The following is a 27,996-nucleotide window of genomic DNA, read 5'->3' as shown; positions in this document are numbered from 1 at the left end:
ACAGTGATCCTGGGACTCCTACCCATTTTCAAGAGGAGTCAGGCATCATCTCCATTGGAAGCATTGATCTCCTCAGACCTCTCGAGTTTTCAAAGGATGTGAGGCCTCCGGGGTCGATGAGGCGGAGGACTAGGTCTTTCTCTATCGTCTCCACAGCGGATTCAGACATCCCTTCGTCTTGGGAGATGCAAGACGAGCCTGCATTCAATTCACTGCAGGGATATCCGTGCTTACTTCGAGTCAGAGCATCTCGGTGTCCATTCCACTTGAGGCCACAAACTCAGGGTCCCTCTCACATACCTGTAGCTGAGAGAAGCCTCCTCTTGAGGTGCTTGTGGAAAGTTGGTATTCCTCTTGCGTCGAAGCCAGGGACCAAGCTCTCATCTCGAGTTGATTTGGGGTCCACAGAGACCTTTCGTGTTGCTCCAGTGACCTCAGGATCCCTCTAGACTTGAGACAGTGATCTTGGGTTTTCTCTGGAGTGCCATCAAGGAAATCAAGGCTCCTTTCACGTTTGTTGTGGAACAGGGAATTGCTCTGCATGCAGTGCAGGGGAATCGGGCCTCATCTCCCGGCGAGGAGTAAGTCTCATGGTTTTTCTCGAGTTGCGGCCGGAACCTGGGGTATATTCTCGAGTTATGACGGGGAGGGCCCTTCCAGACACGTGTTTGTTCAGCGACGTCAGGACTCCTGCCTAGGTGCGAGGGACACTCGGGATTCTCCACGAGTCTTGGCATGGTAATTGGGACGCGTCTCCACGTGATGCGGGAGACCCAGGGTCCCTTTCCACGTGCCACAGGGATCCTGGGACTCCTATCCATTTTCAAGAGGAGTCAGGTAACGTCTCCTTGGAAGCATTGATCTCCGCGCATCTCTCGAATTTTCAAAGGATGTGAGGCCTCCATTCGCGTTGAGGCGGAGAACTAGGTTTTTCTCTGTGGTCTCCACAGGGGATTCAGACATCCCTTCGTCTTGGGAGATGCAAGACGAGCCTGCATTCTATTCACTGCAGGGATATCCGGGCTTACTTCGAGTCAGAGCATCTCGGTGTCCATTCCACTTGAGGCCACAAACTCAGGGTCCCTCTCACATACCTGTAGCTGAGAGAAGCCTCCTCTTGAGGTGCTTGTGGAAAGTTGGTATTCCTCTTGAGTCGAAGCCAGGGACTAAGCTCTCATCTCGAGTTGATTTGGGTTCCACGGAGCCCTTTCATGTTGCTCCAGTGACCTCAGGATCCCTCTAGACTTGAGACAGTGATCTTGGGTTTTCTCTGGAGTGCCATCAAGGAAATCAAGGCTCCTTTCACGTTTGATGTGGAACACGGAATTGCTCTGCACGCAGTGCATGGGAACCGGGCCTCATCTCGCGGCGAGGGGGAAGTCTCATGGTTTTTCTAGAGTTGCGGCCAGAACCTAGGGTATATTCTCGAGTTACGATGGGGAGGGCACTTCCAGACACGTGTTTGTTCAGCGACGTCAGGACTCCTGCCTAGGTGCGAGGGACACCTCGGGATTCTCCTCGAGTCTTGGCATGGCAATTGGGACACGTCTCCACGTGAGGCGGGAGACGCAGGGTCCCTTTCCACGTGCCACAGGGATCCTGGGACTCCTATCCATTTTCAAGAGGAGTCAGGCATCGTCTCCTTTGGAAGCATTGATCTCCGCAGACCTCTCGAATTTTCAAAGGATGTGAGGCCTCCGGTCGCGATGAGGCGGGGGACTAGGTCTTTCTCTGTGGTCTCCACAGCGGATTCAGACAACTCTTCGTCTTGGGCGATGCAAGACGAGCCTGCATTCACTTCACTGCAGGGATATCCGGCCTTACTTCGAGTCAGAGCATCTCGGTGTCCATTCCACTTGAGGCCACAAACTCAGGGTCCCTCTCACATAACTGTAGCTGAGAGAAGCCTCCTCTTGAGGTGCTTGTGGAAACTTGGTATTCCTCTTGAGTCGAAGCCAGGGACTAAGCTCTCATCTCGAGTTGATTTGGGGTCCATGGAGCCCTTTCGTGTTGCTCCAGTGACCTCAGGATCCCTCTAGACTTGAGACAGTGATCTTGGGTTTTCTCTGGAGTGCCATCAAGGAAATCAAGGCTCCTTTCACTTTTGATGTCGAACACGGAATTGCTCTGCACCCAGTACATGGGAATCGGTCCTCATCTCGCCGTGAGGGGGAAGTCTCATGGTTTTTCTCGAGTTGCGGCCTGAACCTGGGGTATATTCTCGAGTTACGACGGGGAGGGCCCTTCCAGACACGTGTTTGTTCAGCGACGTCAGGACTCCTGCCTAGGTGCGAGGGACACCTCGGGATTCTCCTCGAGTCTTGGCATGGCAATTGGGACGCGTCTCCACATGAGGCGGGAGACCCAGGGTCCCTTTCCACGTGCCACAGTGATCCTGGGCCTCCTATGCATTTTCAAGAGGAGTCAGGCATCGTCTCCTTTGGAAGCATTGATCTCTGCAGACCTCTCGAGTTTTCAAAGGATATGAGGCCTCCGGTCATGATGAGGCGGAGGAATAGGTCTTTCTCTGTGGTCTCCACAGGGGATTCAGACATCCCTTCGTCTTGGGAGATGCAAGACGAGCCTGCATTCAATTCACTGCAGGGATATCCGGACTTACTTCGAGTCAGAGCATCTCGGTGTCCATTGCACTTGAGGCCACAAACTCAGGGTCCCTCTCACATACCTGTAGCTGAGAGAAGCCTCCTCTTGAGGTGCTTGTGGAAACTTGGTATTCCTCTTGAGTCGAAGCCAGGGACTAAGCTCTCATCTCTAGTTGATTTGGGGTCCACGGACCCCTTTCATGTTGCTCCAGTGACTTCAGGATCCATCTAGACTTGAGACAGTGATCTTGGGTTTACTCTGGAGTGCCATCAAGGAAATCAAGGCTCCTTTCACGTTTGATGTGGAACACGGAATTGCTCTGCACGCAGTGCAGGGGAATCGGGCCTCATCTCGCGGCGAGGGGGAAGTCTCATGGTTTTTCTCGACTTGCGGCCGGATCCTGGGGTATATTCTCGAGTTACGACGGGGAGGGCCCTTCCAGACACGTGTTTGTTCAGCGACGTCAGGACTCCTGCCTAGGTGCGAGGGACACCTCGGGATTCTCCTCGAGTCTTGGCATGGCAATGGGGACGCGTCTCCACGTGAGGCGGGAAACCCAGTGTCCCTTTCCACGTGCCACAGGGATCCTGGGACTCCTATCCATTTTCAAGAGGAGTCAGGCATCGTCTCCTTTGGAAGCATTGATCTCCGTGGACCTTTCGAGTTTTCAAAGGATGTGAGGTCTCTGGACGCGATGAGGCAGAAAGTTAGGTCTTTCTCTGTGGTCTCCACAGGGGATTCAGACATCCCTTCGTCTTGGGAGATGCAAGACGAGCCTGCATTCAATTCACTGCAGGGATATCCGGCCTTACTTCGAGTCAGAGCATCTCGGTGTCCATTCCATTTGAGGCCACAAACTCAGGGTACCTCTCACATACCTGTAGCTCAGAGAAGCCTCCTCTTGAGGTGCTTGTGGAAAGTTGGTATTCCTCTTGAGTCGAAGCCAGGGACTAAGCTCTCATCTCGAGTTGATTTGCGGTCGACGGAGCCCTTTCATGTTGCTCCAGTGACCTCAGGATCCCTCTAGACTTGAGACAGTGATCTTCGGTTTTCTCTGGAGTGCCATCAAGGAAATCAAGGCTCCTTTCAAATTTGATGTGGAACACGGAATTGCTCTGCACGCAGTGCAGGGGAATCGGGCTTCATCCAGCGGCGAGGGGAAGTCTCATGGTTTTTCTCGAGTTGCGGCCGGAACCTGGGGTATATTCTCGAGTTACGACGGGGAGAGCCCTTCCAGACACGTGTTTGTTCAGCGACGTCAGGACTCCTGCCTAGGTGCGAGGGACACCTCGGGATTCGCCTCGAGTCTTGGCATGGCAATTGGGACGCGTCTCCACGTGAGGCGGGAGACCCAGGGTCCCTTTCCACGTGCCACAGGGATCCTGGGACTCCTATCCATTTTCAAGAGGAGTCAGGCATCGTCTCCTTTGGAAGCATTGATCTCCGCGGACCTCTCGAGTTTTCAAAGGATGTGAGGCCTCCGCTCGCGATGAGGCTTAGGACTAGCTCTATCTCTGTCATCTCCACAGGGGATTCAGACATCCCTTCGTCTTGGGAGATGCAAGACGAGCCTGCATTCAATTCACTGCAGGGATATCCGGCCTTATTTCGAGTCAGAGCATCTCGGTGTCCATTCCACTTGAGGCCACAAACTCAGGGTCCCTCTCACATACCTGTAGCTGAGAGAAGCCTCCTCTTGAGGTGCTTGTGGAAAGTTGGTATTCCTCTTGAGTCGAAGCCAGGGACTAAGCTCTCATCTCGAGTTGATTTGTGGTCCACGGAGCCCTTTCGTGTTGCTGCAGTGACCTCAGGATCCCTCTAGACTTGAGACAGTGATCTTGGGTTTTCTCTGCAGTGCCATCAAGGAAATCAAGGCTCCTTTCAAATTTGATGTGGAACACGGAATTGCTCTGCACGCAGTGCAGGGGAATCGGGCCTCATCTCGTGGCAAGGGGGATGTCTCATGGATTTTCTCAAGTTGCGGCCGAAACCTGGGGTATATTCTCGAGTTACGACGGGGAGTGCCCTTCCAGACACGTGTTTGTTCAGCGACGTCAGGACTCCTGCCTAGGTGCGAGGGACACCTCGGGATTCTCCTCGAGTCTTGGCATGTCAATGGGGACGCGTCTCCACGTGAGGCGGGAGACCCAGGGTCCCTTTCCACGTGCCACAGGGATCCTGGGACTCCTATCCATTTTCAAGAGGAGTCAGGCATCGTCTCCTTTGAAAGCATTGATCTCCGCGGACCTCTCGAGTTTTCAAAGGATGTGAGGTCTCTGGTCGCGATGAGGCAGAAAGTTAGGTCTTTCTCTGTGGTCTCCACAGGGGATTCAGACATCCCTTCGTCTTGGGAGATGCAAGACGAGCCTGCATTCAATTCACTGCAGGGATATCCGGCCTTACTTCGAGTCAGAGCATCTCGGTGTCCATTCCATTTGAGGCCACAAACTCAGGGTCCCTCTCACATACCTGTAGCTCAGAGAAGCCTCCTCTTGAGGTGCTTGTGGAAAGTTGATATTCCTCTTGAGTCGAAGCCAGGGACTAAGCTCTCATCTCGAGTTGATTTGGGGTCGACGGAGCCCTTTCCTGTTGGTCCAGTGACCTCAGGATCCCTCTAGACTTGAGACAGTGATCTTGGGTTTTCTCTGCAGTGCCATCAAGGAAAGCAAGGCTCCTTTCACGTTTGATGTGGAACACGGAATTGTTCTGCACGCAGTGCAGGGGAATCGGGCTTCATCCAGCGGCGAGGGGAAGTCTCATGATTTTTCTCGAGTTGCGGCCGGAACCTGGGGTATATTCTCGAGTTACGACGGGGAGGGCCCTTCCAGACACGTGTTTGTTCAGCGACGCCAGGACTCCTGCCTAGGTGCGAGGGACACCTCGGGATTCTCCTCGAGTCTTGGCATGGCAATGGGGACGCGTCTCCACGTGAGGCGGGAAACCCAGTGTCCCTTTCCACGTGCCACAGGGATCCTGGGACTCCTATCCATTTTCAAGAGGAGTCAGGCATCATCTCCTTTGGAAGCATTGATCTCCGCGGACCTCTCGAATTTTCAAAGAATGTGAGGTCTCTGGTCGCGATGAGGCAGAACGTTAGGTCTTTCTCTGTGGTCTCCACAGGGGATTCAGACATCCATTCGTCTTGGGAGATGCAAGACGAGCCTGCATTCAATTCACTGCAGGGATATCCGGCCTTACTTCGAGTCAGAGCATCTCGGTGTCCATTCCATTTGAGGCCACAAACTCAGGGTCCCTCTCACATACCTGTAGCTCAGAGAAGCCTCCTCTTGAGGTGCTTGTGGAAAGTTGATATTCCTCTTTAGTCGAAGCCAGGGACTAAGCTCTCATCTCGAGTTGATTTGGGGTCCACGGAGCCCTTTCGTGTTGCTCCAGTGACCTCAGGATCCCTCTAGACTTGAGACAGTGATCTTGGGTTTTCTCTGCAGTGCCATCAAGGAAATCAAGGCTCCTTTCAAATTTGATGTGGAACACGGAATTGCTCTGCACGCAGTGCAGGGGAATCGGGCCTCATCTCGTGGCAAGGGGGATGTCTCATGGATTTTCTCAAGTTGCGGCCGAAACCTGGGGTATATTCTCGAGTTACGACGGGGAGTGCCCTTCCAGACACGTGTTTGTTCAGCGACGTCAGGACTCCTGCCTAGGTGCGAGGGACACCTCGGGATTCTCCTCGAGTCTTGGCATGTCAATGGGGACGCGTCTCCACGTGAGGCGGGAGACCCAGGGTCCCTTTCCACGTGCCACAGGGATCCTGGGACTCCTATCCATTTTCAAGAGGAGTCAGGCATCGTCTCCTTTGAAAGCATTGATCTCCGCGGACCTCTCGAGTTTTCAAAGGATGTGAGGTCTCTGGTCGCGATGAGGCAGAAAGTTAGGTCTTTCTCTGTGGTCTCCACAGGGGATTCAGACATCCCTTCGTCTTGGGAGATGCAAGACGAGCCTGCATTCAATTCACTGCAGGGATATCCGGCCTTACTTCGAGTCAGAGCATCTCGGTGTCCATTCCATTTGAGGCCACAAACTCAGGGTCCCTCTCACATACCTGTAGCTCAGAGAAGCCTCCTCTTGAGGTGCTTGTGGAAAGTTGATATTCCTCTTGAGTCGAAGCCAGGGACTAAGCTCTCATCTCGAGTTGATTTGGGGTCGACGGAGCCCTTTCATGTTGCTCCAGTGACCTCAGGATCCCTCTAGACTTGAGACAGTGATCTTGGGTTTTCTCTGGAGTGCCATCAAGGAAATCAAGGCTCCTTTCAAATTTGATGTGGAACACGGAATTGCTCTGCACGCAGTGCAGGGGAATCGGGCCTCATCTCGCGGCGAGGGGGAAGTCTCATGGTTTTTCTCGAGTTGCGGCCGGAACCTGGGGTATATTCTCGAGTTAGGACGGGGAGGGCCCTTCCAGACACGTGTTTGTTCAGCGACGTCAGGACTCCTGCCTAGGTGCGAGGGACACCTCGGGATTCTCCTCGAGTCTTGGCATGGCAATTGGGACGCGTCTCCACGTGAGGCGGGAGACCCAGGGTGCCTTTCCACGTGCCACAGGGATCCTGGGACTCCTATCCATTTTCAAGAGGAGTCAGTCATCGTCTCCTTTGGAAGCAATGATCTCCGCGGTCCTCTCGAATTTTCAAAGGATGTGAGGCCTCCGCTCGCGATGAGGCGGAGAATTAGGTTTTTCTCTGTGGTCTCCACAGGGGATTCAGACATCCCTTCGTCTTGGGAGATGCAAGACGAGCCTGCATTCAATTCACTGCAGGGATATCCGGCCTTACTTCGAGTCAGAGCATCCCGGTGTCCATTCCACTTGAGGCCACAAACTCGGGGTCCCTCAAATATACATGTAGCTGAGAGAAGCCTCCTCTTGAGGTGCTTGTGGAAAGTTGGTATTCCTCTTGAGTCGAAGCCAGGGACTAAGCTCTCATCTCGACTTGATTTCGGTCCACGGAGCCCTTTCCTGTTGGTCCAGTGACCTCAGGATCCCTCTAGACTTGAGACAGTGATCTTGGGTTTTCTCTGGAGTGTCATCAAGGAAATCAAGGCTCCTTTCACGTTTGATGTGGAACACGGAATTGCTTGCATGCAGTGCAGGGGAATCGGACCTCAACTCGCGGCGAGGGGGAAATCTCATGGTTTTTCTCAAGTTGCGGCCCGAACCTGGGGTATATTCTCGAGTTACGACGGGGAGGGCCCTTCCAGACACGTGTTTGTTCAGCGACATCAGGACTCCTGCCTAGGTGCGAGGGACACCTCGGGATTCTCCTCGAGTCTTGGCATGGCAATTTGGACGCGTCTCCACGTGAGGCGGGAGACCCAGGGTCCCTTTCCACGTGCCACAGGGATCCTGGGACTCCTATCCATTTTCAAGAGGAGTCAGGCATCGTCTCCTTTGGAAGCATTGATCTCCTCGGACCTCTCGAGTTTTCAAAGGATGTGAGGCCTCCGGTCGCGATGAGGCGGAGAACTCGGTCTTTCTCTGTGGTCTCCACAGGGGATTCAGACATCCCTTCGTCTTGGGAGATGCAAGACGAGCCTGCATTCTATTCACTGCAGGGATATCCGGCCTTACTTGGAGTCAGAGCATCTCGGTGTCCATTCCACTTGAGGCCACAAACTCAGGGTCCCTCTCACATACCTGTAGCTGAGAGAAGCCTCCCCTTGAGGTGCTTGTGGAAAGTTGGTATTCCTCTTGAGTCGAAGCCAGGGACTAAGCTCTCATCTCGAGTTGATTTGGGGTCCACAGAGCCCTTTCGTGTTGCTCCAGTGACCTCAGGATCCCTCTAGACTTGAGACAGTGATCTTGCGTTTTCTCTGCAGTGCCATCAAGGAAATCAAGGCTCCTTTCACGTTGGATGTGGAACACGGAATTGTTCTGCACGCAGTGCAGGGGAATCGGGCTTCATCCAGCGGCGAGGGGAAGTCTCATGATTTTTCCGAGTTGCGGCCGGAACCTGGGGTATATTCTCGAGTTAGGACGGGGAGGGCCCTTCCAGACACGTGTTTGTTCAGCGACGTCAGGACTCCTGACTAGGTGCGAGGGACACCTCGGGATTCTCCTCGAGTCTTGGCATGGCAATGGGGACGCGTCTCCACGTGAGGCGGGAAACCCAGTGTCCCTTTCCACGTGCCACAGGGATCCTGGGACTCCTATCCATTTTCAAGAGGAGTCAGGCATCGTCTCCTTTGGAACCATTGATCTCCGCGGGCCTCTCGAATTTTCAAAGGATGTGAGGTTTCTGGTCGCGATGAGGCAGAAAGTTAGGTCTTTCTCTGTGGTCTCCACAGGGGATTCAGACATCCCTTCGTCTTGGGAGATGCAAGACGAGCCTGCATTCAATTCACTGCAGGGATATCCGGCCTTACTTCGAGTCAGAGCATCTCGGTGTTCATTCCATTTGAGGCCACAACCTCAGGGTCCCTCTCACATACCTGTAGCTCAGAGAAGCCTCCTCTTGAGGTGCTTGTGGAAAGTTGATATTCCTCTTGAGTCGAAGCCAGGTACTAAGCTCTCATCTCGAGTTGATTTGGGGTCCACGGAGCCCTTTCGTGTTGCTCCAGTGACCTCAGGATCCCTCTAGACTTGAGACAGTGATCTTGGGTTTTCTCTGCAGTGCCATCAAGGAAATCAAGGCTCCTTTCAAATTTGATGTGGAACACGGAATTGCTCTGCACGCAGTGCAGGGGAATCGGGCCTCATCTCGTGGCAAGGGGGATGTCTCATGGTTTTTCTCAAGTTGCGGCCGAAACCTGGGGTATATTCTCGAGTTACGACGGGGAGTGCCCTTCCAGACACGTGTTTGTTCAGCGACGTCAGGACTCCTGCCTAGGTGCGAGGGACACCTCGGGATTCTCCTCGAGTCTTGGCATGTCAATGGGGACACGTCTCCACCTGAGGCGGGAGACCCAGGGTCCCTTTCCACGTGCCACAGGGATCCTGGGACTCCTATCCATTTTCAAGAGGAGTCAGGCATCGTCTCCTTTCAAAGCATTGATCTCCGCGGACCTCTCGAGTTTTAAAAGGATGTGAGGCCTCCGCTCGCGATGAGGTTGAGGACTAGCTCTTTCTCTGTCATCTCTACAGGGGATTCAGACATCCCTTCGTCTTGGGAGATGCAAGACGATCGTGCATTCAATTCACTGCAGGGATATCCGGCCTTACTTCAAGTCAGAGCATCTCGATGTCCATTCCACTTGAGCCCACAAACTCAGGGTCCCTCTCACATACCTGTAGCTGAGAGAAGCCTCCTCTTGAGGTGCTTGTGGAAAGATGGTATTCCTCTTGAGTCGAAGCCAGGGACTAAGCTCTCATCCCGAGTTGATTTGTGGTCCACGGAGCCCTTTCGTGTTGCTCCAGTGACCTCAGGATCCCTCTAGACTTGAGAGAGTGATCTTGGGTTTTCTCTGGAGTGCCATCAAGGAAATCTAGGCTCCTTTCAAATTTGATGTGGAACACGGAATTGCTCTGCACGCAGAGCAGGGGAATCGGGCCTCATCTCGTGGCAAGGGGGAAGTCTCATGGTTTTTCTCGAGTTGCGGCCGGAACCTGGGGTATATTCTCGAGTTACGACGGGGAGAGCCCTTCCAGACACGTGTTTGTTCAGCGACGTCAGGACTCCTGCCTAGGTGCGAGGGACACCTCGGGATTCGCCCCGAGTCTTGGCATGGCAATTGGGACGCGTCTCCACGTGAGGCGGGAGACGCAGGGTCCCTTTCCACGTGCCACAGGGATCCTGGGACTCCTATCCATTTTCAAGAGGAGTCAGGCATCGTCTCCTTTGGAAGCATTGATCTCCGCGGACCTCTCGAGTTTTCAAAGGATGTGAGGCCTCCGGTCGCGATGAGGCGGAGAACTCGGTCTTTCTCTGTGGTCTCCACAGGGGATTCAGACATCCCTTCGTCTTGGGAGATGCAAGACGAGCCTGCATTCAATTCACTGCAGGGATATCTGGCCTTACTTCGAGTCAGAGCATCTCGGTGTCCATTCCACTTGAGGCCACAAACTCAGGGTCCCACTCACATACCTGTAGCTGAGAGAAGCCTCCCCTTGAGGTGCTTGTGGAAAGTTGGTATTCCTCTTGAGTCGAAGCCAGGGACTAAGCTCTCATCTCGAGTTGATTTGGGGTCCACAGAGCCCTTTCGTGTTGCTCCAGTGACCTCAGGATCCCTCTAGACTTGAGACAGTGATCTTGCGTTTTCTCTGCAGTGCCATCAAGGAAATCAAGGCTCCTTTCACGTTTGATGTGGAACACGGAATTGTTCTGCACGCAGTGCAGGGGAATCGGGCTTCATCCAGCGGCGAGGGGGAAGTCTCATGGTTTTTCTCGAGTTGCGGCCGGAACCTGGGGTATATTCTCGAGTTACGACGGGGAGGGCCCTTCCAGACACGTGTTTGTTCAGCAACGTCAGGACTCCTGCCTAGGTGCGAGGGACACCTCGGGATTCTCCTCGAGTCTTGGCATGGCAATGGCGACGCGTCTCCACGTGAGGCGGGAAACCCAGTGTCCCTTTCCACGTGCCACAGGGATCCTGGGACTCCTATCCATTTTCAAGAGGAGTCAGGCATCGTCTCCTTTGGAAGCATTGATCTCCGCGGACCTCTCGGATTTTCAAAGGATGTGAGGTCTCTGGTCGCGATGAGGCAGAAAGTTAGGTCTTTCTCTGTGGTCTCCACAGGGGATTCAGACATCCCTTCGTCTTGGGAGATGCAAGACGAGCCTGCATTCAATTCACTGCAGGGATATCCGGCCTTACTTCGAGTCAGAGCATCTCGGGGTCCATTCCATTTGAGGCCACAAACTCAGGGTCCCTCTCACATACCTGTAGCTCAGAGAAGCCTCCTCTTGAGGTGCTTGTGGAAAGTTGATATTCCTCTTGAGTCGAAGCCAGGGACTAAGCTCTCATCTCGAGTTGATTTTGGGTCCACGGAGCCCTTTCGTGTTGCTCCAGTGACCTCAGGATCCCTCTAGACTTGAGACAGTGATCTTGGGTTTTCTCTGGAGTGCCATCAAGGAAATCAAGGCTCCTTTCAAATTTGATGTGGAACACGGAATTGCTCTGCACGGAGTGCAGGGGAATCGGGCCTCATCTCGTGGCAAGGGGGAAGTCTCATGGTTTTTCTCGAGTTGCGGCCGGAACCTGGGGTATATTCTCGAGTTACGACGGGGAGAGCCCTTCCAGACACGTGTTTGTTCAGCGACGTCAGGACTCCTGCCTAGGTGCGAGGGACACCTCGGGATTCTCCTCGAGTCTTGGCATGGCAATTGGGACGCGTCTCCACGTGAGGCGGGAGACCCAGGTTCCCTTTCCACGTGCCACAGGGATCCTGGGACTCCTATCCATTTTCAAGAGGAGTAAGGCATCGTCTCATTTGGAAGCATTGATCTCCGCGGACCTCTCGAATTTTCAAAGGATGTGAGGCCTCCGCTCGCGATGAGGCTTAGGACTAGCTCTTTCTCTGTCATCTCCACAGGGGATTCAGACATCCCTTCGTCTTGGGAGATGCAAGACGAGCCTGCATTCAATTCACTGCAGGGATATCCGGCCTTATTTCGAGTCAGAGCATCTCGGTGTCCATTCCACTTGAGGCCACAAACTCAGGGTCCCTCTCACATACCTGTAGCTGAGAGAAGCCTCCTCTTGAGGTGCTTGTGGAAAGTTGGTATTCCTCTTGAGTCGAAGCCAGAGACTAAGCTCTCATCTCGAGTTGATTTGTGGTCCACGGAGCCCTTTCGTGTTGCTCCAGTGACCTCAGGATCCCTCTAGACTTGAGACAGTTATCTTGGGTTTTCTCTGGAGTGCCATCAAGGAAATCAAGGCTCCTTTCACTTTTGATGTGGAAAACGGAATTGGTTTGCACGCAGGGCAGGGGAATCAGGCCTCATCTCGCGGCGAGGGGGAAGTCTCATGGTTTTTCTCGAGTTGCGGCCCGAACCTGGGGTATATTCTCGAGTTACGTCGGGGAGGGCCCTTCCAGACACGTGTTTGTTCAGCGACGTCAGGACTCCTGCCTAGGTGCGAGGGACACCTCGGGATTCTCCTCAAGTCTTGGCATGGCAATTGGGACGCGTCTCCACGTGAGGCGGGAGACCCAGGGTCCCTTTCCACGTGCCACAGGGATCCTGGGACTCCTATCCATTTTCAAGAGGAGTCAGGCATCGTCTCCTTTGGAAGCAATGATCTCCGCGGACCTCTCGAGTTTTCAAAGGATTTGAGGCCTCTGCTCGTGATGAGGCGGAGAATTAGGTTTTTCTCTGTGGTCTCCACAGGAGATTCAGACATCCCTTCGTCTTGGGAGATGCAAGACGAGCCTGCATTCAATTCACTGCAGGGATATCCGGCCTTACTTCGAGTCAGAGCATCTCGGTGTCCATTCCACTTGAGGCCACAAACTCAGGGGCCCTCTCACATACCTGTAGCTGAGAGAAGCCTCCTCTTGAGGTGCTTGTGGAAAGTTGGTATTCCTCTTGAGTCGAAGCCAGGGACTAAGCTCTCATCTCGAGTTGATTTGGGGTCCATGGAGCCCTTTCGTGTTGCTACAGTGAACTCAGGATCCCTCTAGACTAGGGACAGTGATCTTGGGTTTTCTCTGGAGTGCCATCAAGGAAATCAAGGCTCCTTTCACTTTTGATGTGGAATACGGAATTGCTCTGCATGCAGGGCAGGGGAATCGGGCCTCATCTCGCGGCGAGGGGGAAGTCTCATGGTTTTTCTCGAGTTGCGGCCGGAACCTGGGGTATATTCTCGAGTTACGACGGGGAGCACCCTTCCAGACGCATGTTTGTTCAGCAACGTCAGGACTCCTGCCTAGGTGCGAGGGACACCTCGGGATTCTCCTCGAGTCTTGGCATGGCAATTGGGACGCGTCTCCACGTGAGGCGGGAGACCCAGAGTCCCTTTCCACGTGCCACAGGGATCCTGGGACTCCTATCCATTTTCAAGAGGAGTCAGTCATTGTCTCCTTTGGAAGCAATGATCTCCGCGGACCTCTCGAGTTTTCAAAGGATGTGAGGCCTCCGCTCGCGATGAGGCGGAGAATTAGGTTTTTCTCTGTGGTCTCCACAGGGGATTCAGACATCCCTTCGTCTTGGGAGATGCAAGACGAGCCTGCATTCAATTCACTGCAGGGATATCCGGTCTTACTTCGAGTCAGAGCCTCCCGGTGTCCATTCCACTTGAGGCCACAAACTCGGGGTCCCTCAAATATACCTGTAGCTGAGAGAAGCCTCCTCTTGAGGTGCTTGTGGAAAGTTGGTATTCCTCTTGAGTCTAAGCCAGGGACTAAGCTCTCATCTCGAGTTGATTTCGGTCCACGGAGCCCTTTCCTGTTGGTCCAGTGACCTCAGGATCCCTCTAGACTTGAGACAGTGAACTTGGGTTTTCTCTGGAGTGCCATCAAGGAAATCAAGTCTCCTTTCACTTTTTATGTGGAAAACGGAATTGCTTTGCACTCAGGGCAGGGGAATCAGGCCTCATCTCGCGGCGAGGGGGAAGTCTCATGGTTTTTCTCGAGTTGCGGCCCGAACCTGGGGTATATTCTCGAGTTACGACTGGGAGGGCCCTTCCAGACACGTGTTTGTTCAGCGACGTCAGGACTCCTGCCTACGTGCGAGGGACACCTCGGGATTCTCCTCAAGTCTTGGCATGGCAATTGGGACGCGTCTCCACGTGAGGCGGGAGACCCAGGGTCCCTTTCCACGTGCCACAGGGATCCTGGGTCTCCTATCCATTTTCAAGAGGAGTCAGGCATCGTCTCCTTTGGAAGCATTGATCTCCGTGGACCTCTCGAGTTTTCAAAGGATGTGAGGCCTCCGGTCGCGATGAGGCGGAGAACTCGGTCTTTCTCTGTGGTCTCCACAGGGGATTCAGACATCCCTTCGTCTTGGGAGATGCAAGACGAGCCTGCATTCAATTCACTGCAGGGATATCCGGCCTTACTTCGAGTCAGAGCATCTCGGTGTCCATTCCACTTGAGGCCACAAACTCAGGGTCCCTCTCACATACCTGTAGCTGAGAGAAGCCTCCTCTTGAGGTGCTTGTGGAAAGTTGGTATTCCTCTTGAGTCGAAGCCAGGGACTAAGCTCTCATCTCGAGTTGATTTGGGGTCCACAGAGCCCTTTCGTGTTGCTCCAGTGACCTCAGGATCCCTCTAGACTTGAGACAGTGATCTTGCGTTTTCTCTGCAGTGCCATCAAGGAAATCAAGGCTCCTTTCACGTTTGATGTGGAACACGGAATTGTTCTGCACGCAGTGCAGGGGAATCGGGCTTCATCCAGCGGCGAGGGGAAGTCTCATGGTTTTTCTCGAGTTGCGGCCGGAACCTGGGGCATATTCTCGAGTTACGACGGGGAGAGCCCTTCCAGACACGTGTTTGTTCAGCGACGTCAGGACTCCTGCCTAGGTGCGAGGGACACCTCGGGATTCTCCTCGAGTCTTGGCATGGCAATTGGGACGCGTCTAAACGTGAGGCAGGAAACCCAGTGTCCCTTTCCACGTGCCACAGGGATCCTGGGACTCCTATCCATTTTCAAGAGGAGTCAGGCATCGTCTCCTTTGGAAGCATTGATCTCCGCGGACCTCTCGAATTTTCAAAGGATGTGAGGTCTCTGGTCGCGATGAGGCAGAAAGTTAGGTCTTTCTCTGTGGTCTCCACAGGGGATTCAGACATCCTTTCGTCTTGGGAGATGCAAGACGAGCCTGCATTCATTTCACTGCAGGGATATCCGGCCTTACTTCGAGTCAGAGCATGTCGGTGTCCATTCCATTTGAGGCCACAACCTCAGGGTCCCTCTCACATACCTGTAGCTCAGAGAAGCCTCCTCTTGAGGTGCTTGTGGAAAGTTGATATTCCTCTTGAGTCGAAGCCAGGGACTAGGCTCTCATCCCGAGTTGATTTGTGGTCCACGGAGCCCTTTCGTGTTGCTCCAGTTACCTCAGGATCCCTCTAGACTTGAGACAGTGATCTTGGGTTTTCTCTGGAGTGCCATCAAGGAAATCAAGGCTCCTTTCACGTTTGATGTGGAAAACGGAATTGGTTTGCACGCAGGGCAGGGGAATCAGGCCTCATCTCGCGGCGAGGGGGAAGTCTCATGGTTTTTCTCGAGTTGCGGCCCGAACCTGGGGTATATTCTCGAGTTACGACGGGGAGGGCCCTTCCAGACACGTGTTTGTTCAGCGACGTCAGGACTCCTGCCTAGGTGCGAGGGACACCTCGGGATTCTCCACGAGTCTTGGCATGGCAATTGGGACGCGTCTCCACGTGAGGCAGGAGACCCAGGGTCCCTTTCCACGTGCCACAGGGATCCTGGGACTCCTATCCATTTTCAAGAGGAGTCAGGCATCGTCTCCTTTGGAAGCAATGATCTCCGCGGATCTCTCGAGTTTTCAAAGGATGTGAGGCCTCCGCTCGCGATGAGGCGGAGAATTAGGTTTTTCTCTGTGGTCTCCACAGGGGATTCAGACATCCCTTCGTCTTGGGAGATGCAAGACGAGCCTGCATTCAATTCACTGCAGGGATATCCGGCCTTGCTTCGAGTCAGAGCATCTCAATGTCCATTCCACTTGAGGCCACAATCTCAGGGGCCCTCTCACATACCTGTAGCTGAGAGAAGCCTCCTCTTGAGGTGCTTGTGGAAAGTTGGTATTCCTCTTGAGTCGAAGCCAGGGACTAAGCTCTCATCTCGAGTTGATTTGGGGTCCATGGAGCCCTTTCGTGTTGTTACAGTGACCTCAGGATCCCTCTAGACTAGGGACAGTGATCTTGGGTTTTCTCTGGAGTGTCATCAAGGAAATCAAGGCTCCTTTCACTTCTGATGTGGAATACGGAATTGCTCTGCATGCAGGGCAGGGGAATCGGGCCTCATTTCGTGGCGAGGGGGAAGTCTCATGGTTTTTCTCGAGTTGCGGCCGGAACCTGGGGTATATTCTCGAGTTACGACGGGGAGGGCCCTTCCAGACACGTGTTTGTTCAGCGACGTCAGGACTCCTGCCTAGGTGCAAGGGACACCTCGGGATTCTCCTCGAGTCTTGGCATGGCAATTGGGACGCGTCTCCACGTGAGGAGGGAGACCCAGGGTCCCTTTCCACGTGCCACAGGGATCCTGGGACTCCTATCCATTTTCAAGAGGAGTCAGGCATCGTCTCCTTTGGAAGCATTGATCTCCGCGGACCTCTCGAGTTTTCAAAGGATGTGAGGCCTCCGCTCGCGATGAGGCGGAGGACTAGCTCTTTCTCTGTCATCTCTACAGGGGATTCAGACATCCCTTCGTCTTGGGAGATGCAAGGCGATCGTGCATTCAATTCACTGCAGGGATATCCGGCCTTACTTCGAGTCAGAGCATCTCGGTTTCCATTCCACTTGAGGCCACAAACTCAGGGTCCCTCTCACATACCTGTAGCTGAGAGAAGCCTCCTCTTGAGGTGCTTGTGGAAAGTTGGTATTCCTCTTGAGTCGAAGCCAGGGACTAAGCTCTCATCTCGAGTTGATTTGTGGTCCACGGAGCCCTTTCGTGTTGCTCCAGTGACCTCAGGATCCCTCTAGACTTGAGACAGTGAACTTGGGTTTTCTCTGGAGTGCCATCAAGGAAATCAAGGCTCCTTTCACTTTTGATGTGGAAAACGGAATTGCTTTGCACGCAGGGCAGGGGAATCAGACCTCATCTCGCGGCGAGGGGGAAGTCTCATGGTTTTTCTCGAGTTGCGGCCCGAACCTGGGGTATATTCTCGAGTTACGACGGGTAGGGCCCTTCCAGACACGTGTTTGTTCAGTGACGTCAGGACTCCTGCCTAGGTGCGAGGGACATCTCGGGATTCTCCTCGAGTCTTGGCATGGCAATTGGGACGCGTCTCCACGTGAGGCGGGAGACCCAGGGTCCCTTTCCACGTGCCACAGGGATCCTGGGACTCCTATCCATTTTCAAGAGGAGTCAGGTATCGTCTCCTTTGGAAGCATTGATCTCCGCGGACCTCTCGAGTTTTCAAAGGATGTGAGGCCTCCGGTCGCGATGAGGCGGAGAACTCGGTCTTTCTCTGTGGTCTCCACAGGGGATTCAGACATCCCTTCGTCTTGGGAGATGCAAGACGAGCCTGCATTCAATTCACTGCAGGGATATCTGGCCTTACTTCGAGTCAGAGCATCTCGGGGTCCATTCCATTTGAGGCCACAAACTCAGGGTCCCTCTCACATACCTGTAGCTCAGAGAAGCCTCCTCTTGAGGTGCTTGTGGAAAGTTGATATTCCTCTTGAGTCGAAGCCAGGGACTAAGCTCTCATCTCGAGTTGATTTGGGGTCCACGGAGCCCTTTCGTGTTGCTCCAGTGACCTCAGGATCCCTCTAGACTTGAGACAGTGATCTTGGGTTTTCGCTGGAGTGCCATCAAGGAAATCAAGGCTCCTTTCAAATTTGATGTGGAACACGGAATTGCTCTGCACGGAGTGCAGGGGAATCGGGCCTCATCTCGTGGCAAGGGGGAAGTCTCATGGTTTTTCTCGAGTTGCGGCCGGAACCTGGGGTATATTCTCGAGTTACGACGGGGAGAGCCCTTCCAGACACGTGTTTGTTCAGCGACGTCAGGACTCCTGCCTAGGTGCGAGGGACACCTCGGGATTCTCCTCGAGTCTTGGCATGGCAATTGGGACGCGTCTCCACGTGAGGCGGGAGACCCAGGTTCCCTTTCCACGTGTCACAGGGATCCTGGGACTCCTATCCATTTTCAAGAGGAGTAAGGCATCGTCTCCTTTGGAAGCATTGATCTCCGCGGACCTCTCGAATTTTCAAAGGATGTGAGGCCTCCGCTCGCGATGAGGCTTAGGACTAGCTCTTTCTCTGTCATCTCCACAGGGGATTCAGACATCCCTTCGTCTTGGGAGATGCAAGAGGAGCCTGCATTCAATTCACTGCAGGGATATCCGGCCTTATTTCGAGTCAGAGCATCTCGGTGTCCATTCCACTTGAGGCCACAAACTCAGGGTCCCTCTCACATACCTGTAGCTGAGAGAAGCCTCCTCTTGAGGTGCTTGTGGAAAGTTGGTATTCCTCTTGAGTCGAAGCCAGAGACTAAGCTCTCATCTCGAGTTGATTTGTGGTCCACGGAGCCCTTTCGTGTTGCTCCAGTGACCTCAGGATCCCTCTAGACTTGAGACAGTTATCTTGGGTTTTCTCTGGAGTGCCATCAAGGAAATCAAGGCTCCTTTCACTTTTGATGTGGAAAACGGAATTGGTTTGCACGCAGGGCAGGGGAATCAGGCCTCATCTTGCGGCGAGGGGGAAGTCTCATGGTTTTTCTCGAGTTGCGGCCCGAACCTGGGGTATATTCTCGAGTTACGTCGGGGAGGGCCCTTCCAGACACGTGTTTGTTCAGCGACGTCAGGACTCCTGCCTAGGTGCGAGGGACACCTCGGGATTCTCCTCGAGTCTTGGCATGGCAATTGGGACGCGTCTCCACGTGAGGCGGGAGACCCAGGGTCCCTTTCCACGTGCCACAGGGATCCTGGGACTCCTATCCATTTTCAAGAGGAGTCAGGCATCGTCTCCTTTGGAAGCAATGATCTCCGCGGACCTCTCGAGTTTTCAAAGGATTTGAGGCCTCTGCTCGTGATGAGGCGGAGAATTAGGTTTTTCTCTGTGGTCTCCACAGGAGATTCAGACATCCCTTCGTCTTGGGAGATGCAAGACGAGCCTGCATTCAATTCACTGCAGGGATATCCGGCCTTACTTCGAGTCAGAGCATCTCGGTGTCCATTCCACTTGAGGCCACAAACTCAGGGGCCCTCTCACATACTTGTAGCTGAGAGAAGCCTCCTCTTGAGTTGCTTGTGGAAAGTTGGTATTCCTCTTGAGTCGAAGCCAGGGACTAAGCTCTCATCTCGAGTTGATTTGGGGTCCATGGAGCCCTTTCGTGTTGCTACAGTGAGCTCAGGATCCCTCTAGACTAGGGACAGTGATCTTGGGTTTTCTCTGGAGTGCCATCAAGGAAATCAAGGCTCCTTTCACTTTTGATGTGGAATACGGAATTGCTCTGCATGCAGGGCAGGGGAATCGGGCCTCATCTCGCGGCGAGGGGGAAGTCTCATGGTTTTTCTCGAGTTGCGGCCGGAACCTGGGGTATATTCTCGAGTTACGACGGGGAGCACCCTTAGAGACGCGTGTTTGTTCAGCAACGTCAGGACTCCTGCCTAGGTGCGAGGGACACCTCGGGATTCTCCTCGAGTCTTGGCATGGCAATTGGGACGCGTCTCCACGTGAGGCGGGAGACCCAGGGTCCCTTTCCACGTGCCACAGGGATCCTGGGACTCCTATCCATTTTCAAGAGGAGTCAGTCATTGTCTCCTTTGGAAGCAATGATCTCCGCGGACCTCTCGAGTTTTCAAAGGATGTGAGGCCTCCGCTCGCGATGAGGCGGAGAATTAGGTTTTTCTCTGTGGTCTCCACAGGGGATTCAGACATCCCTTCGTCTTGGGAGATGCAAGACGAGCCTGCATTCAATTCACTGCAGGGATATTCGGTCTTATTTCGAGTCAGAGCATCCCGGTGTCCATTCCACTTGAGGCCACAAACTCGGGGTCCCTCAAATATACCTGTAGCTGAGAGAAGCCTCCTCTTGAGGTGCTTGTGGAAAGTTGGTATTCCTCTTGAGTCTAAGCCAGGGACTAAGCTCTCATCTCGAGTTGATTTCGGTCCACGGAGCCCTTTCCTGTTGGTCCAGTGACCTCAGGATCCCTCTAGACTTGAGACAGTGAACTTGGGTTTTCTCTGGAGTGCCATCAAGGAAATCAAGTCTCCTTTCACTTTTGATGTGGAAAACGGGATTGCTTTGCACTCAGGGCAGGGGAATCAGGCCTCATCTCGCGGCGAGGGGGAAGTCTCATGGTTTTTCTCGAGTTGCGGCCCGAACCTGGGGTATATTCTCGAGTTACGACTGGGAGGGCCCTTCCCGACACGTGTTTGTTCAGCGACGTCAGGACTCCTGCCTACGTGCGAGGGACACCTCGGGATTCTCCTCAAGTCTTGGCATGGCAATTGGGACGCGTCTCCACGTGAGGCGGGAGACCCAGGGTCCCTTTCCACGTGCCACAGGGATCCTGGGTCTCCTATCCATTTTCAAGAGGAGTCAGGCATCGTCTCCTTTGGAAGCATTGATCTCCGTGGACCTCTCGAGTTTTCAAAGGATGTGAGGCCTCCGGTCGCGATGAGGCGGAGAACTCGGTCTTTCTCTGTGGTCTCCACAGGGGATTCAGACATCCCTTCGTCTTGGGAGATGCAAGACGAGCCTGCATTCAATTCACTGCAGGGATATCCGGCCTTACTTCGAGTCAGAGCATCTCGGTGTCCATTCCACTTGAGGCCACAAACTCAGTGTCCCTCTCACATACCTGTAGCTGAGAGAAGCCTCCTCTTGAGGTGCTTGTGGAAAGTTGGTATTCCTCTTGAGTCGAAGCCAGGGACTAAGCTCTCATCTCGAGTTGATTTGGGGTCCACAGAGCCCTTTCGTGTAGCTCCAGTGACCTCAGGATCCCTCTAGACTTGAGACAGTGATCTTGCGTTTTCTCTGCAGTGCCATCAAGGAAATCAAGGCTCCTTTCACGTTTGATGTGGAACACGGAATTGTTCTGCACGCAGTGCAGGGGAATCGGCCTTCATCCAGCGGCGAGGGGAAGTCTCATGGTTTTTCTCGAGTTGCGGCCGGAACCTGGGGCATATTCTCGAGTTACGACGGGGAGAGCCCTTCCAGACACGTGTTTGTTCAGCGACGTCAGGACTCCTGCCTAGGTGCGAGGGACACCTCGGGATTCTCCTCGAGTCTTGGCATGGCAATGGGGACGCGTCTCCACGTGAGGCAGGAAACCCAGTGTCCCTTTCCACGTGCCACAGGGATCCTGGGACTCCTATCCATTTTCAAGAGGAGTCAGGCATCGTCTCCTTTGGAAGCATTGATCTCCGCGGACCTCTCGAGTTTTCAAAGGATGTGAGGCCTCCGCTCGCGATGAGGCGGAGGACTAGCTCTTTCTCTGTCATCTCTACAGGGGATTCAGACATCCCTTCGTCTTGGGAGATGCAAGGCGATCGTGCATTCAATTCACTGCAGGGATATCCGGCCTTACTTCGAGTCAGAGCATCTCGGTTTCCATTCCACTTGAGGCCACAAACTCAGGGTCCCTCTCACATACCTGTAGCTGAGAGAAGCCTCCTCTTGAGGTGCTTGTGGAAAGTTGGTATTCCTCTTGAGTCGAAGCCAGGGACTAAGCTCTCATCTCGAGTTGATTTGTGGTCCACGGAGCCCTTTCGTGTTGCTCCAGTGACCTCAGGATCCCTCTAGACTTGAGACAGTGAACTTGGGTTTTCTCTGGAGTGCCATCAAGGAAATCAAGGCTCCTTTCACTTTTGATGTGGAAAACGGAATTGCTTTGCACGCAGGGCAGGGGAATCAGACCTCATCTCGCGGCGAGGGGGAAGTCTCATGGTTTGTCTCGAGTTGCGGCCCGAACCTGGGGTATATTCTCGAGTTACGACGGGTAGGGCCCTTCCAGACACGTGTTTGTTCAGTGACGTCAGGACTCCTGCCTAGGTGCGAGGGACATCTCGGGATTCTCCTCGAGTCTTGGCATGGCAATTGGGACGCGTCTCCACGTGAGGCGGGAGACCCAGGGTCCCTTTCCACGTGCCACAGGGATCCTGGGACTCCTATCCATTTTCAAGAGGAGTCAGGTAAGGTCTCCTTTGGAAGCATTGATCTCCGCGGACCTCTCGAGTTTTCAAAGGATGTGAGGCCTCCGGTCGCGATGAGGCGGAGAACTCGGTCTTTCTCTGTGGTCTCCACAGGGGATTCAGACATCCCTTCGTCTTGGGAGATGCAAGACGAGCCTGCATTCAATTCACTGCAGGGATATCCGGCCTTACTTCGAGTCAGAGCATCTCGGTGTCCATTCCATTTGAGGCCACAAACTCAGGGTCCCTCTCACATACCTGTAGCTCAGAGAAGCCTCCTCTTGAGGTGCTTGTGGAAAGTTTATATTCCTCTTGAGTCGAAGCCAGGGACTAAGCTCTCATCTCGAGTTCATCTGGGGTCCACGGAGCCCTTTCGTGTTGCTCCAGTGACCTCAGAATCCCTCTAGACTTGTGACAGTGATCTTGGGTTTCCTCTGGAGTGCCATCAAGGAAATCAAGGCTCCTTTCAAATTTGATTTGGAACACGGAATTGCTCTGCACGCAGTGCAGGGGAATCGGGCCTCATCTCGTGGCAAGGGGGAAGTCTCATGGTTTTTCTCGAGTTGCGGCCGGAACCTGGGGTATATTCTCGAGTTACGACGGGGAGAGCCCTTCCAGACACGTGTTTGTTCAGCGATGTCAGGACTCCTGCCTAGGTGCGAGGGACACCTCGGGATTCTCCTTAAGTCTTGCCATGGCAATTGGGACGCGTCTCCACGTGAGGCGGGAGACCCAGGGTCCCTTTCCACGTGCCACAGGGATCCTGGGACTCCTATCCATTTTCAAGAGGAGTCAGGCATCGTCTCCTTTGGAAGCATTGATCTCCGCGGACCTCTCGAGTTTTCAAAGGATGTGAGGCCTCCGCTCGCGATGAGGCTTAGGACTAGCTCTATCTCTGTCATCTCCACAGGGGATTCAGACATCCCTTCGTCTTGGGAGATGCAAGACGATCGTGCATTCAATTCACTGCAGGGATATCCGGCCTTACTTCGAGTCAGAGCATCTCGGTGTCCATTCCACTTGAGGCCACAATCTCAGGGGCCCTCTCACATACCTGTAGCTGAGAGAAGCCTCCTCTTGAGGTGCTTGTGGAAAGTTGGTATTCCTCTTGAGTCGAAGCCAGGTACTAAGCTCTCATCTCGAGTTGATTTGGGGTCCATGGAGACCTTTCTTGTTGCTACAGTGAGCTCAGGATCCCTCTAGACTAGGGACAGTGATCTTGGGCTTTCTCTGGAGTGCCATCAAGGAAATCAAGGCTCCTTTCACTTTTGATGTGGAATACGGAATTGCTCTGCATGCAGGGCAGGGGAATCGGGCCTCTTCTCGCGGCGACGGGGAAGTCTCATGGTTTTTCTCGAGTTGCGGCCGGAACCTGGGGTATATTCTCGAGTTAGGACGGGGAGGGTCCTTCCAGACACGTGTTTGTTCAGCGACGTCAGGACTCCTGCCTAGGTGCGAGGGACACCTCGGGATTCTCCTCGAGTCTTGGCATGGCAATTGGGACGCGTCTCCACGTGAGGCGGGAGACCCAGGGTCCCTTTCCACGTGCCACAGGGATCCTGGGACTCCTATCCATTTTCAAGAGGAGTCAGTCATCGTCTCCTTTGGAAGCAATGATCTCCGCGGACCTCTCGAGTTTTCAAAGGATGTGAGGCCTCCGCTCGCGATGAGGCGGAGAATTAGGTTTTTCTCTGTGGTCTCCACAGGGGATTCAGACATCCCTTCGTCTTGGGAGATGCAAGACGAGCCTGCATTCAATTCACTGCAGGGATATCCGGCCTTACTTCGAGTCAGAGCATCCCGGTGTCCATTCCACTTGAGGCCACAAACTCGGGGTCCCTCAAATATACCTGTAGCTGAGAGAAGCCTCCTCTTGAGGTGCTTGTGGAAAGTTGGTATTCCTCTTGAGTCGAAGCCCGGGACTAAGCTCTCATCTCGACTTGATTTCGGTCCACGGAGCCCTTTCCTGTTGGTCCAGTGACCTCAGGATCCCTCTAGACTTGAGACAGTGATCTTGGGTTTTCTCTGGAGTGTCATCAAGGAAATCAAGGCTCCTTTCACGTTTGATGTGGAACACGGAATTGCTCTGCATGCAGTGCAGGGGAATCGGACCTCAACTCGCGGCGAGGGGGAAATCTCATGGTTTTTCTCGAGTTGCGGCCGGAACCTGGGGTATATTCTCGAGTTACGACGGGGAGGGCCCTTCCAGACACGTGTTTGTTCAGCGACGTCAGGACTCCTGCCTAGGTGCGAGGGACACCTCGGGATTCTCCTCGAGTCTTGGCATGGCAATGGGGACGCGTCTCCACGTGAGGCGGGAAACCCAGTGTCCCTTTCCACGTGCCACAGGGATCCTGGGACGCCTATCCATTTTCAAGAGGAGTCAGGCATCGTCTCCTTTGGAAGCATTGATCTCCGCGGACCTCTCGAATTTTCAAAGGATGTGAGGCCTCCGCTCGCGATGAGGCGGAGGACTAGCTCTTTCTCTGTCATCTCTACAGGGGATTCAGACATCCCTTCGTCTTGGGAGATGCAAGACGAGCCTGCATTCAATTCACTGCAGGGATATCCGGCCTTACTTCGAGTCAGAGCATCTCGGTTTCCATTCCACTTGAGGCCACAAACTCAGGGTCCCTCTCACATACCTGTAGCTGAGAGAAGCCTCCTCTTGAGGTGCTTGTGGAAAGTTGGTATTCCTCTTGAGTCGAAGCCAGGGACTAAGCTCTCATCTCGAGTTGATTTGTGGTCCACGGAGCCCTTTCGTGTTGCTCCAGTGACCTCAGGATCCCTCTAGACTTGAGACAGTGAACTTGGGTTTTCTCTGGAGTGCCATCAAGGAAATCAAGGCTCCTTTCACTTTTGATGTGGAAAACGGAATTGCTTGGCACGCAGGGCAGGGGAATCAGACCTCATCTCGCGGCGAGGGGGAAGTCTCATGGTTTTTCTCGAGTTGCGGCCCGAACCTGGGGTATATTCTCGAGTTACGACGGGTAGGGCCCTTCCAGACACGTGTTTGTTCAGTGACGTCAGGACTCCTGCCTAGGTGCGAGGGACATCTCGGGATTCTCCTCGAGTCTTGGCATGGCAATTGGGACGCGTCTCCACGTGAGGCGGGAGACCCAGGGTCCCTTTCCACGTGCCACAGGGATCCTGGGACTCCTATCCATTTCAAGAGGAGTCAGGCATCGTCTCCTTTGGAAGCATTGATCTCCGCGGACCTCTCGAGTTTTCAAAGGATGTGAGGCCTCCGGTCGCGATGAGGCGGAGAACTCGGTCTTTCTCTGTGGTCTCCACAGGGGATTCAGACATCCCTTCGTTTTGGGAGATGCAAGACGAGCCTGCATTCAATTCACTGCAGGGATATCCGGCCTTACTTCGAGTCAGAGCATCTCGGTGTCCATTCCACTTGAGGCCACAAACTCGGGGTCCCTCAAATATATATGTAGCTGAGAGAAGCCTCCTCTTGAGGTGCTTGTGGAAAGTTGGTATTCCTCTTGAGTCGAAGCCAGGGACTAAGCTCTCATCTCGAGTTGATTTGGGGTCCATGGAGCCCTTTCGTGTTGCTACAGTGAGCTCAGGATCCCTCTAGACTAGGGACAGTGATCTTGGGTTTTCTCTGGAGTGCCATCAAGGAAATCAAGGCTCCTTTCACTTTTGATGTGGAATACGGAATTGCTCTGCATGCAGGGCAGGGGAATCGGGCCTCATCTCGCTGCGAGGGGGAAGTCTCATGGTTTTTCTCGAGTTGCGGCCGGAACCTGGGGTATAATCTCGAGTTACGATGGGGAGCGCCCTTCCAGACGCGTGTTTGTTCAGCGACGTCAGGACTCCTGCCTAGGTGCGAGGGACACCTCGGGATTCTCCTCGAGTCTTGGCATGGCAATTGGGACGCGTCTCCACGTGAGGCGGGAGACCCAGTGTCCCTTTCCACGTGCCACAGGGATCCTGGGACTCCTATCCATTTTCAAGAGGAGTCAGTCATTGTCTCCTTTGGAAGCAATGATCTCCGCGGACCTCTCGAGTTTTCAAAGGATGTGAGGCCTCCGGTCGCGATGAGGCGGAGAACTCGGTCTTTCTCTGTGGTCTCCACAGGGGATTCAGACATCCCTTCGTCTTGGGAGATGCAAGACGAGCCTGCATTCAATTCACTGCAGGGATATCGGGCCTTACTACGAGTCAGAGCATCTCGGTGTCCATTCCACTTGAGGCCACAAACTCAGGGTCCCTCTCACATACCTGTAGCTGAGAGAAGCCTCCTCTTGAGGTGCTTGTGGAAAGTTGGTATTCCTCTTCAGTCGAAGCCAGGGACAAAGCTGTCATCTCGAGTTGATTTGGGGTCCACAGAGCCCTTTCGTGTTGCTCCAGTGACCTCAGGATCCCTCTAGACTTGAGACAGTGATCTTGCGTTTTCTCTGCAGTGCCATCAAGGAAATCAAGGCTCCTTTCACGTTTGATGTGGAACACGGAATTGTTCTGCACGCAGTGCAGGGGAATCGGGCTTCATCCAGCGGCGAGGGGAAGTCTCATGGTTTTTCTCGAGTTGCGGCCGGAACCTGGGGTATATTCTCGAGTTACGACGGGGAGAGCCCTTCCAGACACGTGTTTGTTCAGCGACGTCAGGACTCCTGCCTAGGTGCGAGGGACACCTCGGGATTCTCCTCGAGTCTTGGCATGGCAATGGGGACGCGTCTCCACGTGAGGCGGGAAACCCAGTGTCCCTTTCCACGTGCCACAGGGATCCTGGGACTCCTATCCATTTTCAAGAGGAGTCAGGCATCGTCTCCTTTGGAAGCATTGATCTCCGCGGACCTCTCGAATTTTCAAAGGATGTGAGGTCTCTGGTCGCGATGAGGCAGAAAGTTAGGTCTTTCTCTGTGGTCTCCACAGGGGATTCAGACATCCCTTCGTCTTGGGAGATGCAAGACGAGCCTGCATTCATTTCACTGCAGGGATATCCGGCCTTACTTCGAGTCAGAGCATCTCGGTGTCCATTCCATTTGAGGCCACAACCTCAGGGTCCCTCTCACATACCTGTAGCTCAGAGAAGCCTCCTCTTGAGGTGCTTGTGGAAAGTTGATATTCCTCTTGAGTCGAAGCCAGGGACTAAGCTCTCATCTCGAGTTGATTTGGGGTCCACGGAGCCCTTTCGTGTTGCTCCAGTGACCTCAGGATCCCTCTAGACTTGAGACAGTGATCTTGGGTTTTCTCTGGAGTGCCATCAAGGAAATCAAGGCTCCTTTCAAATTTGATGTGGAACACGGAATTGCTCTGCACGCAGTGCAGGGGAATCGGGCCTCATCTCGTGGCAAGGGGGATGTCTCATGGTTTTTCTCAAGTTGCGGCCGAAACCTGGGGTATATTCTCGAGTTACGACGGGGAGGGCCCTTCCAGACACGTGTTTGTTCAGCGACGTCAGGACTCCTGCCTAGGTGCGAGGGACACCTCGAGATTTTCCTCGAGTCTTGGCATGTCAATGGGGACGCGTCTCCACGTGAGGCGGGAGACCCAGGGTCCCTTTCCACGTGCCACAGGGATCCTGGGACTCCTATCCATTTTCAAGAGGAGTCAGGCATCGTCTCCTTTGGAAGCATTGATCTCCGCGGACCTCTCGAGTTTTCAAAGGATGTGAGGCCTCCGCTCGCGATGAGGCGGAGGACTAGCTCTTTCTCTGTCATCTC

This window comes from Dama dama, chromosome 13, assembly GCF_033118175.1.
Source record: "Dama dama isolate Ldn47 chromosome 13, ASM3311817v1, whole genome shotgun sequence".
NCBI classification, from domain to species: domain Eukaryota; kingdom Metazoa; phylum Chordata; class Mammalia; order Artiodactyla; family Cervidae; genus Dama; species Dama dama.
This window is presented reverse-complemented; position numbering follows the sequence as displayed.